Here is a 13,468-nt window from a genome sequence, read left to right on the forward strand (position 1 = left end):
ATCAGAAGTTAGTACAGGAAGGAGCAGGAAACACTCTGGAAGTAATATAGGTTAGGCAAGGATTTCCTCAATAGAACCCCAGCATCCCAGCAACTAAGAGAAAGAATGGACAAACAACTTTTAAAAAGCTTCTGTACAACAACAAAATAATGGTTTCTAAACTGAATTGACAGAGTGGGAGAAAATATTTGCCAGCTATACATCAGACAAAGGACTGATAACCAGAATATACAGGGAACTTAAGAAACTAAACTCTCCCAAAATCAATGAACCAATACACAAATGGGTAACTGAACTAAACAGAACTTTCTCAAAAGAAGAAATTCAAATGGCCAAAAACACATGAAAAAATGCTCACTATCTCTAGCAATAAAAGAAATGCAAATCACACCACACTAAGATTCCACCTCGCCCCTCTTAGAATTGCTATCATCAAATAAGCCACCAACAACAGGTGTTGGTAAGAATGTGGGGAAAAAGGAACCTTCATACACTGCTGGTGGGAATGCACCAGCAGTACTAGCTTTAGTACAATCACTCTGGAAAAAACTTTGGAGGCTTCTTAAAAATCTAAACATAGACCTGCCATATGATCTAGCAATCCCACTCCTGGGGATATACCCAAAGGAATTCAACACAGGTTACTCCAGAAGCACCTGCACACCCATGTTTATTACAGTGATATTCACAATAAACAAGTAATGGAAATAACCAAGATGCCCCACTTCTGATGAATGGATCAAGAAAATGTGGTATTTATACACAATGGAATTTTACTCAACCATGAAGAAGAATGAAATCTTATCATTCGCAAGTAAATGGATGGAACAGGAGAACATCATTCTGACCGAGATTAGCCAGGCTCAGGAGACCAAAAATCATGTTTTCCCTCATATGCGGACTTTAGATCTAGGGCAAACACAGCAATGTTGTTGGACTTGGATCACAGGACAAAGGGAGAGCACATACGGGAGGTATGGGGATAGGTAGAAAACCCAAAAGATGAAAGTGTTTGATGTCCCCACTGCAGAGGAACTAATACAGAAACCTTAAATTGACAGAGGTCAACACAAGAAGGGGATCAGGAACCAGTGTAAAGATCAGTTAGAGATGAATCAATTTGGGTTGTAATACATTTGTACATGAAAGCAATGCTAGGAATCTCTCTGTATAGCTACCCTTAACTCAACTAGCAAAAATGCTTTGTCCGTCTTATTATACTTATGTCTTCTCTTCTACAAATTAGAGATAAGGGCAGAACAGGTTCTGCCTGGAAATGAGAGCGGGTGGCGGGGAGAAGGTGGGTGGGGAGGGCAGGAGGGAGAAATCACCCAAACGGTGTATGCATATGTGAATAATGAATAAATTTTTTAAATTAAAAAAAAAAACTTACAACCTCTTCTCCAGAGAAGTTGCCACATTTTTAGATATGAGCAAGATAATTACAAAAGGTAGAAAAATTATTTAATTTGTTCTTATTTGAAGATTAAGGATTGTGTAAGTACATGTATATGCATGTCAAGTTGACAAGGGATGAACTGGGTAATCTTTTGAGATGTGTGATTTTTTATTTTTTATTGTTCAGCTGTATTTTTGGCTGGTTGGAAGTTAAAGTTATTAAGTCAGAAAAATCATTGTAATTTATAGATGAGATTGAAGATTGAAGTCTGTAATTTCACTTTTTGCAAGGAGGATTATCTTATGTTTGCTGGATATATGTTCTAAAGAGTTGCTTAGCCTGGGGGAAAAAAAAAGAAAAATGAAAAAAACCCTCAGAATTCCCTGAGGAGGAAGGAGAAAATCTACCTGCAGACAGCATCTTTGAAGCCAGAGTTTTGGACCCAATTCCCAAACTCCTGAAATTCCTTCTGCCAGATTTGACTTCCTGTTCATAAATGCCAAATAAAGAAAGAGTCATGGTGAAGGCAAAGACAGATGTATTACATGGCTCCAGACATGCCATGGGAAAAGGCAGAGTAGCACTCAGCTAATCTTTAACCATCTTCAGAGTGTAGACAAAGGTTTAAGTAGGCAAAAGAACTGGGGGCAGAGGAAAAAGACATGCAGAGTTAAATAGGCCCAGTCACATGTGTGTTCTTTTTTTTTTTTTTTTTTCATTTTTCTTTTATTATTCATATGTGCATACAAGGCTTGGTTTATTTCTCCCCCCTGCCCCCACCCCCTCCCTTACCACCCACTCCACCCCCTCCCGCTCCCCCCCTCAATACCCAGCAGAAACTATTTTGCCCTTATCTCTAATTTTGTTGTAGAGAGAGTATAAGCAATAATAGGAAGGAACAAGGGGTGTTCTGATTGACCATAATCTCAGTCCTTATTCTGGGAGAGGTTCTGGAGTTGTCAACTCACAGGAGGTACATCCTGAGGAAAGTCTACTGTTAGGGATAGTTTCTGCCTCTTGTCATGAAGATGTTATCATCTCTCTTTCCTAGAATCCAAAATGGTTGTAAAATGGCTGCAAAGAGAATGGCTTAGAGCAAAGGCAAAATGGAGGCAAGGTACTAAGCTTCTCCTTTTTTTAGTTAAATTGTGGTTACAAGAAGGAGTTTGTACTTTTCAGAAAAAGCAGTTTGAGTGCCTTCTTATACCTTCAGCCTATGTCCACGTTCAAATTTATTTTCCTAACTGTTTGTTACTGAATATAAACTGCAGCTCCCACACATTATCACCAAAATACCCACAGAAAAGTGGACTGGAAGTGTGGCTTTGTAAGTGCAAAGCCCTGAGTTCAAACTCCAGTTCCACCCCCAAAAAAACTTCTGTAAGAAAGAGTAGAGAGATGAGTCAGGCATCACAGTATACCTTTTTAATACATTCAGGAGGCTGAGGCAGTAGTTTATCAGTTTGAGGCCATTGTGGGTTATATAGCAAGACTCTTTAAAAGTGGAATTTTACTCAGCCACAAAGAAAAATGAAATTTTATCATCTGCAAGTAAATGGATGGAACTGGAGAACATCATGTTAAATGGTTACATCATCCACACCTCTGGACAAGTGTACAGTATACCACATCCTTAATGCATTTGATTGACAAACTCTGAATCCTAGCTGCAAGGAAATCTGAGAATATGAGTTTTAGGAATTGTCAGCTTCTTTATTTAGAGAGATCTCTTCCTGTAAAAGAGGTCACATTTTCATAAAGATGCTTCTCAAATATTTAATGTCAAAATAAATGCTAGATATGTATTACTAAGCTGACTATTATATTGATTTTTAACCGCCTTCATTTTGGGATAATGTTACTCATTTTTTCCATCAACACTTTTTATCCAGAACAAATAACATTTGTGAATGATATTCAATTAATTTTTTTACAGTGGAGAGCATACCATTTTATGATTTTTGTCAATTTAACAACTTCTGTGTTGCTTCTTTAACATTTAATATTTAACATATCAGACTCCATTGCAAATGATATGCTCTTAGCCTAAGGGTGTCTCTCTTTTTCTTTGGTAGTCATTGCTAGAATACTTATTATTGTTTCCTTGTGCATTTTTGCCTCCTTTGAAAATATAAGAATCCTTGTTTTTCTTCAAGTTGTATCCTCTAGTAAGTATGAAACATGTAATTGTTAAATTAAAATAATTATATATTTTCATAATGTGACTACTTTCACAGGAAATGGTCATTGATCGTTTAATTTGATATGTTGCAAACTGGTAATCTCAAGACCTTCAGGTCTCATTTTACTTTTTAAGAAATGTGTTATGACAGAACTAAGAAACCTCTTGCAATTATTTTAAGTAGAGTGGGGAGAGGACTGAGGGGGAGAGACAATAGGCCAATATAAATAATCTATAATATAAGTCAAATGGGAATTGTCACTATGATTCCTATAAAATGAATATATACTAATAAAAATGTGTCTTGAGAACTCAGAGAGGTTTTCTGCAAACTTCAAAATGAAACTAAGGAGACTATAAAAAAAGAAGTATATGAAATAAGGAAGGTAACAAATAATATGAAATAGGAGTAGAACAAAGATATGGAAAATCTCAGAAAAAAAATGAAACAGAAATCCTGATAACAAAAAGCTACTTAAATCAACTAAAGAAATACAGTTGAAAGACACTCCAACAGACTGGAACAAGTAGAAGATGGAATTTCAGGGACCAAAGACAAAATATATATATATATATATATTTTATATATATATATATATAAAGATGCAGAAGAATTCTTAGGCAAAAGATTCAAGAACTGTGAAAGGAATGTGCAAGAACACTGTGACTCCATTAAAGGATCAAACCTTCAAATCATGGGCATTGAAGAAGGATAAGAGGTGTAAGCCCAAAGTACACATAATATATTCAATAAAATAATAGCAGAAAAATTCCCAAATCTCAAGAAATTGATGCTTATTCAGGTATAGGAAACCTCCAGGACAAAAAGAGACATGACCAAAATAGAACTTCTCCAAAGCACATTATAGGTAAAACAGCACAGAGAGCAAGGAAAGAATTTGGAGGGTTGTAAAAGAGAAAAACAAAATAGCATATAAAAATAAAATCATCAAAATAATAGCAGATTCCTCAACAGAAACCTTACAAGCAAGACTGAGGTATATCAAGCACTGAAAGAAAACAATTTCAGCCCTGGGATATTCTACCCAGCAAAGCTATTATTCAAAATTGAAGGAGATATAAAAATCTCCCATGATAAACAGAAACTAAAACAATGCATGACTACTAAAACTACCACTACAGAAGATACTAAAAGGAATTATACACACAGTGATGAAAACAAACATAGCCATTAAAGGATGGGAATTATTAAACCTCAAAAGAAGACCAGACAAGTAATCAGAGAGTAGCATAGAAATAGTTATACACACACAAACCCTTACACAGCAAAAGCAACTAAATGGCAGGAGTCCCTACATACTTTGCAATATTAATGCTGAATGTTAATGGACTCAACTCCCCCATCAGAAGACACTGATTGGCAAACTCAATTAAAAAGGAAGACCCAACAATGTGTTGGTTGCACGAAACCCATCTTAACGATAGAAAAAATATTGCCTTAGAGTGAATGGGTGGAAGAAGATTTACCAATCTAATAAGTAGCAATACTTATATCAGATGAAGTAGAGTTCAAACTTAAATTAGAAGAGACAAAGAAGGGTACTTCGTGTTAATAAAAGGAGCAATACAACAAGAGGAAATAACAATTATTAACTTATATGCACCCAATGTCAGTGCGCCCAACTTCATTAAACATCTACTAGTAGACTTAAAAACATGGACTCCAACACAGTGGTGGTGGGAGAAATACTATCTGACCACAATGCAATAAAACTAGAATTCTACAACAATAGAAACAGCAGAAAATACTCAAACAACTTGAGGGTGAACAACACATTGCTCCATGATGAGTGAGCAATAAAGGAAGAAATCAAAAATTTCCTGGAATTTAATGAGAATAAAAGCACAACCTATCAGAATCTATAACACACAGCAAAGGGAATCCTAAAGGGAAAGTTATAGCCATGAGTATATATATTAAAAACATAGAAAGATCTAAAATGAATGACCTACTGCTGCATCTTCAACTCCTAGCAAAACCAGAACAAGCTAACCTCAAAACTAGCAAAAGAAGACAGTAAGAATAAGGGATGAAATTAATGAAATAGAGACCAAAAAACTTTACAAAGAATCAATGAAAGAAAAAAAAACTGGTTATTTGAGAAGATAAACGATAACAACAATCCTTGGAAAATCTAACTAAAATGAGTAGGGAAAATAAATTAGTAAAATTAGAAGTGAAAAAGGGGAGATAGTAACAAACACCAAGGAAATCCAGAGAATCATCAGCTACTACTTTGAAAACCAAAATTCAAATCAACTAGAGAATCTAGAAGAAATGAACAAATTTCTAGATACATATGAACATCCAAAGTTGAACCAAGAGGGTATTAATCACCTAAACTGATCTATAATATGCAATGAAATTGAAGCAGAAATAATCTCCCAAAAAAAAAAAGTTCAATACCTAATAGTTCTCTGCTGAATTCTATCAGACCTTTAAAGAAGAACTGATACTAACAGTCCTCAAACTTTTCCATGACTAGAAAAGGAAGAAGCACTGCCAAAACATTCTGTGAAACCAGTATTATACTCATCGCTAAGCCAGTCAAGGATAGAACAAGAAGAATTATCACTTTAATGAACATAGATGCAAAAATCCTCAGTAAAATACTGGGAAATTAAGTTCAACAGCATGTCAAAAGGATCATTCACCACGATCAAGTCCATTTCATCCCAAGGATGCAGGGATGGTTCAACATATTCAAATCTTAAATGTAAGACACCATACAAACAGAAGCAAAAACAAAAAACACATAATTATCTCAATAGATGCAGAAAAGCCTTCAATAAAATTCAACAACCTTTCATGATAAAAGTTCTGATGAAGCTAGGAATAGGAATGTGCCTCACACTAATAAAGGCTATATATGAAAAGCCTATAACCAACATCATCCTAAATGGGGAAAAACTGAAAACATTCCCTCTAAATTCAGTTAACCAGACAAAGGTGTCCACTCTCTCCACCCTGTGTCTTATTCAACATAGTCTTGGAATTCTTTGTAAGAAAATATAAAAGGAATACAAACTGGAAAGGAAGTAGTCAAACTCTCCCTATTTGCAGATGATATGATCTTATACCTAAAAGATCCAAATATCTCCTAGACACCATAAACAGCTTTAGCAAAGTTGCAGGATGCAAAGTCAACTTACAAAATTCAGTAGCCTTTCTATATATGAATATGAACAGATTGAGAAAGAATATAGGAAAATAATTCTATTTACAATAGCCTCAAAAAATAAAATACCTACGAATAAACTTAACAAAGATGTGAAATATTGCTACATGAAATACTATAAAGTACTAAAGAAAAAAATGGAAGTATACTACAGAAGATGGAAAGAGCTCATGGATTGGTAGAATCAACATAGTGAAAATAACTATATTACCAAAAGTAATCAATATGTTCAAGGAAATCTCCATAAAATCCCATGACATTTATAGCACAGATTGAAAAACCAACCCTAAATTTCATTTGGAAGCACAAAAGAACATGAATAGCCAAGGCAATCTGGAGGTATCACAGTACCTGACTTCAAACTGTACTGTAGAGATATAGCAAAAAAAACCAGCGTAGTACAAAAACAGACATGAATACTAGTGTAACAGAATAAAAGTCCCAGATATGAATCCACACAACTACTTCCACTTGATTTTTGACAAAGGCACCAAAAACATACCATGGAAAAAAAAAACACCCTCTTTAACAAATGTTGCTGGGAAAACTGGATATTTGCCTGAAGAAAACTGAAACTAGATCCATGTCTGTCACCCTGTTTAAGTATCAATTCAAAGTGGATTAAGGACCATAATATAAGACCTGAAACTTTGAAACTAGTTCAGGAAAGAGCAGGGAATACACTGGAATTAATTGGCAAAGACAATGACTTCTTCAAAAACACTCAAATAGCTCAGCAACTAAGAGAGAGAGGATTAACAAATGGGACTACATGAAATTAAAAAGTTTCTTTTGCACAACACAAGAAATGGTCTCTAAATTGAAGAGGCTGCCCATAAAATCGGAAAAAAAAAATATTTGCCAGCTATACATCTGACAGGGATTTGATAACTACACAACACAGAAAGCTCAAAAAAATAAACTTCTAAAACTTCAATGACCTAATGAAGAAAGGGACAAAATAACTAAATGGAACTGTCTCAAAAGAAGAAGTCCAAATGGCTAAAAATACATGAAGAAATGATTAACATCCCTGACTATAAAGGAAATGCAAATCAAAACCTCAATAACATTCCACCTCACTCCTGTTAGAATGGCTAACAAGAAGACCTAATACAAACACAGCAATATTATGAAACAGTGGTCACACTAAGATGAGAGCACATATAAGACAGGTAGGGTAAAAGAAGGAAACTAAGAAGATGAATATGGCTGATATACTCTCTATACATAAATAAATCAGAATTATTAAATCATCTGAAAAAACCATAATAAAGGGGCTAAGGTAGAATGAAAAAAATAAAGATGAATCATTTGGAGTTATAGTTTATATATATATATATATATATATATATATATATTTGGAAAATCACAATGAAACTCCCTGTATAGCTACCTTTTTCTCAAACAAGCAACAATGTCATTTATTTTCTTTTTCCACTTGTCCTCTACAAAATCAAAGGGTGGAACATGTCCTGCCTGGGAGGTATGTGTGTGTGGAGTGAATATGGTACAAATACTGTGTACACATGTATGTAAATGCAAAAATGATACCTGTTGAAACTTCCAGGAATGGGGGAAAGAGAAGGGTAAAAGAAAATGGTGGAGGGGTGAATTCAAGTATGAAATGTTTGACATATTGTAAGAACCTTTGTAATTGCCACTGTGTCCACTATGTAGCCCCATAATTAAAGAAAATAAATAAAATTCATTTTGTAAGAAAAAATGTGTTAATGATACTTTAATACTTTTCTTCTAGATACTACTTATACTTATCAGTCTCTAACAACTGAGTTTGTTATTACAGAAGGAATAATTAGGGCATAGAAGGGAAATTGTGTCTATAAAAGTCATTGTTTAAATTTAGAATACAATAGTTAATATGAAAAGGGTGATTAGAACCCAAACATTTTACATGTAGGGAATTACAAGTACCGTATCTGCTTTTAGAGTTTGAAGTAAGTGGTCATGATTGGTGAATACTGTAATTTTTCAGGACACTTTCAGAAAAAAAAATACAGCATCTTATTAATGTCTTTCTCTCTGAATTGTTCTGCCAATCTCTTTAAATCCTACTGTATCTGAGAAAATATAATAAATCCCAAACAAAGAGTTGTTTGGATAACTTGCTTGTGATGTGGCAGGTCCAAATTAAATAAGGGAAGGAAGCCTGTGCAGCAGAAGCCAGAGAGCATTGTTTCTAAATGATAAGTGTCATCATTTCATGGGACATTATAATAGAGGTAAAGCACCTTTACATATCTCTGTGTTATAATCCTTTATAAAGATTGGCACCTCATTAAGAAGAAGTTGTCTACCTTTGACATATCTTTTGAGCTAGTTCTCTTTTTTTGCTTCAAGTCTACTTTCTTATAGCCCTCTTATCCATTCACCTGAAACTAAAGAAATTTTTCAAGAAGGCAGCAAAGGAAGTACAAGAAACTGACATTACAGTTCAGTCGCTTACATAAGAAATTATTTTGTTTCATGGAAAATGCTATCTTAATCTATATTTCTAAGGTAACACAAGTATGTGAAATGATTTTATTTCTCATAGCCTCAGTTTGCTTATGTATAAAATAAAAATAAAAAATACTGATAGATTTGTTCTTGGAACTAAATAAGATACAGAATAAAGAGCAGATAATATGTGCCTGCACATTATACTTGATAAATAAAATATGTACCTCTTTTCTCTTAATGCATAAAGCAAGTTGGGGGGGGTGATCTTGACAAACCAATTTTCCACATCTCCATCCAGAATTAAGATAACTGGTACAGTTGTTTATAGCCTTGGAAATGCATCCACAGTTTTTAAATGGTATTTTAAAAGAATTCAAATGTTTAGATGTCACCTCAGACATTGTAATAGACTCTGAAAAACCATTAGGATCAAACAATTAACAAAACTTACCTATCGGCTTAGTGAAAGTTTTGGAATACTTATTTAATTATTATTTACTATACACTAAACATTTCATTTGCCTCATCTCAGTTGGTCCCTGAAACCCTGAAGAAGAATGTTTTGCAGATATTCCTATTTATTTCAGACTAGAAAATAACACTCAGAGCACTTATATATGTCCTCACAATCACACAGATAATAAAGTAGTTCAGGCAAATCAGGCCCCAGTGTCCACAAATGCAATGAGTATGCTACATGATTCTCACATTACATAATGGATAGTAACATGAAGAATTTCTGAAGAGTATATACTCAAAGAGACAGATTTGAGGATGTGGACATTCAATTCCCATTTGTTTTCAGTAGAAATTGTGTAGCTCTCACTCCTCTTTCTGTCCCATTGATTTCAAATGACACAAGGCCCTGATAAAAATTCTTGCAGTTTGCTTACATCAAAGAAAGGTTTTGTTCTCTTCCCTTTGTCATATTTTAAGATGTTCACTCATATTGTCTCTAGGTCTCTATTTCTTTTTGAGTAAAAGTTATTACTTTAAATTTCTAAATCCAGTAGATTATTTCCTCATCTTGATTTTTCTCTAGCATTACCTAATCCACTGTTCTTTGAGCACTATTCTGCATAGATTTTGAAATACCTGTCTCTGTTTCTCAAATCAGCATCTGTGGTTTCCACTTCTTTATAACTTGTTGCCTACTGAGCAACCTGTACTCTATGGCCTAATATTTTACTTCATTTTCTGTTTTATTTCTGGCCATCTGTACTCACTATACTGTTCTGCATATTGGCCAAGGCCCAACATTGAAGTCTCCAAGTTCAACTTGCCTCCCACTTTCGATATCCAGTTCTAACCAAAGACGAGTTTATTACATCTTTAACCTGCTTTTTTGGATCCTATTATATTGTTTCAACTTCAATACTTACAAACAATTCTTGGTACAAGATAGCTGGTTGATACACATTCATTTCAAAAATATGTACATTAACAAATAATATATTGTTGAGAGATTATTTCTTAGAATTTTTGTAAATAATAGTGTTATGAGCACAGAGGTATGTATGTAACCATCCTTTAAGGATTTGTAGGGAAGTCAGGTATAAGGACACTAGAATAGCTCATTAAACCCTGAAAACTGCAAGTACAATATTTTGAAGCAGGAGAGTAGAAGAAACACACCATATTATTTCAGACAGATGCTTTTATCAAAAAGCATGCTGCTGCATGTTTGATAATAAAAAAGCATTGTTTTTGGCTAAGTTTGAGAGAAACAAACTGATTCTACATGTAAATATAGAACAACGTGGTTTCTATCGTAAATGAATAGAAAGAAATTGCTGAACTGTACTACTTTCAATTGAACGTAGACAATTATTTAGCTTCTGTTTATCATCCCTCCATTGATGAAGGATGGCATAAAGATAGGTTATAATCTGTTAATAAACATTTTTGCTAAAATATTTATTTTATTTATCTGTGTTGAGCATTTTATGTAATTGTATAATTTATTTGCTTGATGTTTGATACCAGTTTTACCTTAGCATTCATTGAGTCAGATACTTCTCAGTACCTATGCTCTCCCTGGTAATAAGACAGGTCATTAGAATGAATTTTTATTTATTCAAGGTATAATTTAGTTAACTTCTACACAAATCTGTTTTAGAAATCAGTTTTAACACAACAAAAATTGTTTTTCTTTGTATTTGTGATACAAAGTAGCAAATAGATTGGAAAAGGCTAAAAATAATTGTAGTCTTCTAGTATAATACTGTACTTCATCAAATGAGAATGTGGTTTGAGCAAGGATATTTGTATTGGAATTGAGAGGACCTCAGAGATTTTTAGTACATTTAGAAGAAAAGCAAATTTACAATATATTAAAGGTAGATAAAAGAGAGATGGTGTCAAGATGATTCATTGATTTCAACATCCATTGCTAGACAAATGAGGTAAAATTACCTGAGAGATGGCATGTCAGAAAAGAATTTTATTTACTGAGTGATGTGGGGAATCTGAATTTTATTTTTGAACAAGTTAAATTTGAGTGTTCTTTCATGCTTTAATTTGAATTGTTGCATAAATTTCACTACTCAGGTTTGGAATTTAGAGTAACTGTGTAAGCTAAAATCATAGTAAGCAACCCATATGCATATGACAGTTGAAACCACAGTTGTAAATTAGTAGAAGTGATTATTTATATAATGGATGAATGTTGATGAGGCCTAATTGCAAAAAAAAAAATTCCCATAATTAAAGGCAGAATAGAAGAGAAGATGACAAAGAGACATAGAAATAGTCAAAGATACGAGAGTGAAATGGAAACAGTGTAAACACATGTTAGCTAAAAGACTGATGTGTTTGAAGGAAGTAGGGCCATCAACAGTGTTGAATACTGCTGGAAGAGCAAGAAAAATACCAATAGATTTGACAGACTGGATGCCTATGGAGATATTATGAAGAGCTATTTTTGTGGAAATGATATTTACCATTTTTCAAAAGACACTATAAGAAATTAAAAATGTTTTTTAATAGCTTATTAATTTTTTCCATAGATAAGTATAATTTTTGGAACAAAATAGATATGAATTTTTATTGCTTTATGAACTATTTTTATGCTATTCTAAATAGTTAAACATAAGGCAATGGAGAAATGGGATTATTTTAGTAGCTAAGAAAAACATTAGCAAACGGAAAATAAGTTTAATGAATATATGTGAGTTAAAATTAAATAATTTTGGACTCAGAGAAAGATGGAGCTCTATTCAATATTTAAAAATATAGTTACATTTATGTTTTAGTTCTACAAAAGTCTGAATTTGTCATGTTCTGATACATGTAAATTCTTATATACCTTGTATTATAAATATTTTTGTAATTTTATTTTAATATTTACAAATATTTAAGATGGAGGAAATATAATTTTATAATCCTTTGTTTATATTTATAGTATGTTATAAAACCTCTTTCAATACCTTTTCTATTTGAGAATATATTAGTTTATTTTCTTCTAAAAGGGAATGAATTTCTCAAAGAAATGATACACAAATTGATATTTTTAAAGTTATGAGCCAGGTAGGTAGAAATGGGAGGATTATGTTTTGAGGCCAATTCATGGAAAATTTAGCATGATCCTATCTTAAAAACAATCTGTGTGTAGTGGCACACACCTGTCATTCCAACTACTTGGGAGGCAGGGGTAGGAGGATGTGGTCCAAGCTGGGTCTAGGCAAATTGTGAGACCCTTTGTGAAAAATAAACTAAAAGCCATAGAACTGGGGCTGTGCAGAGCAATTGTCAAGTGAGCACAAGGCACTGAGTAGAGTACCCAGTACTGGCAAAGAAAAAAACTACTGATAAACAATAAAGATAGGAAAACAAGAGAACCACTGCAGTGAAAGCAGTATGAAACACAATGGAAAAGTTGGAGGCAAGCAACCCGATGATATTGTGAGGCTAAGAGAACTATATTAGTTTTCATCATTAAACTAAGTGACTTAATAAGAACTTTTTGGGAAATGAGTATTTATTATTGCCGAAGAGACTGTTTATACAGATTTTGTTTAGACATATGACAAAAACATAAAAATAAAGAAAATGACATATGCAAAAAGACTGCAGATTTTTGGGTCATACCCTGATTAAAAATGATCTCTAAGACTGAATGCAACATTTCATCACCTAAGTAATGCTGATATTAAAATGGGCTTGGAAGGACGATTTAAATATGCTTAATTTTCTTAGCTATGAAAATAAAAATCAGAATTTCAG

The sequence above is a fragment of the Castor canadensis genome, chromosome 14 (assembly GCF_047511655.1).
Source record: "Castor canadensis chromosome 14, mCasCan1.hap1v2, whole genome shotgun sequence".
Classification (NCBI taxonomy): domain Eukaryota; kingdom Metazoa; phylum Chordata; class Mammalia; order Rodentia; family Castoridae; genus Castor; species Castor canadensis.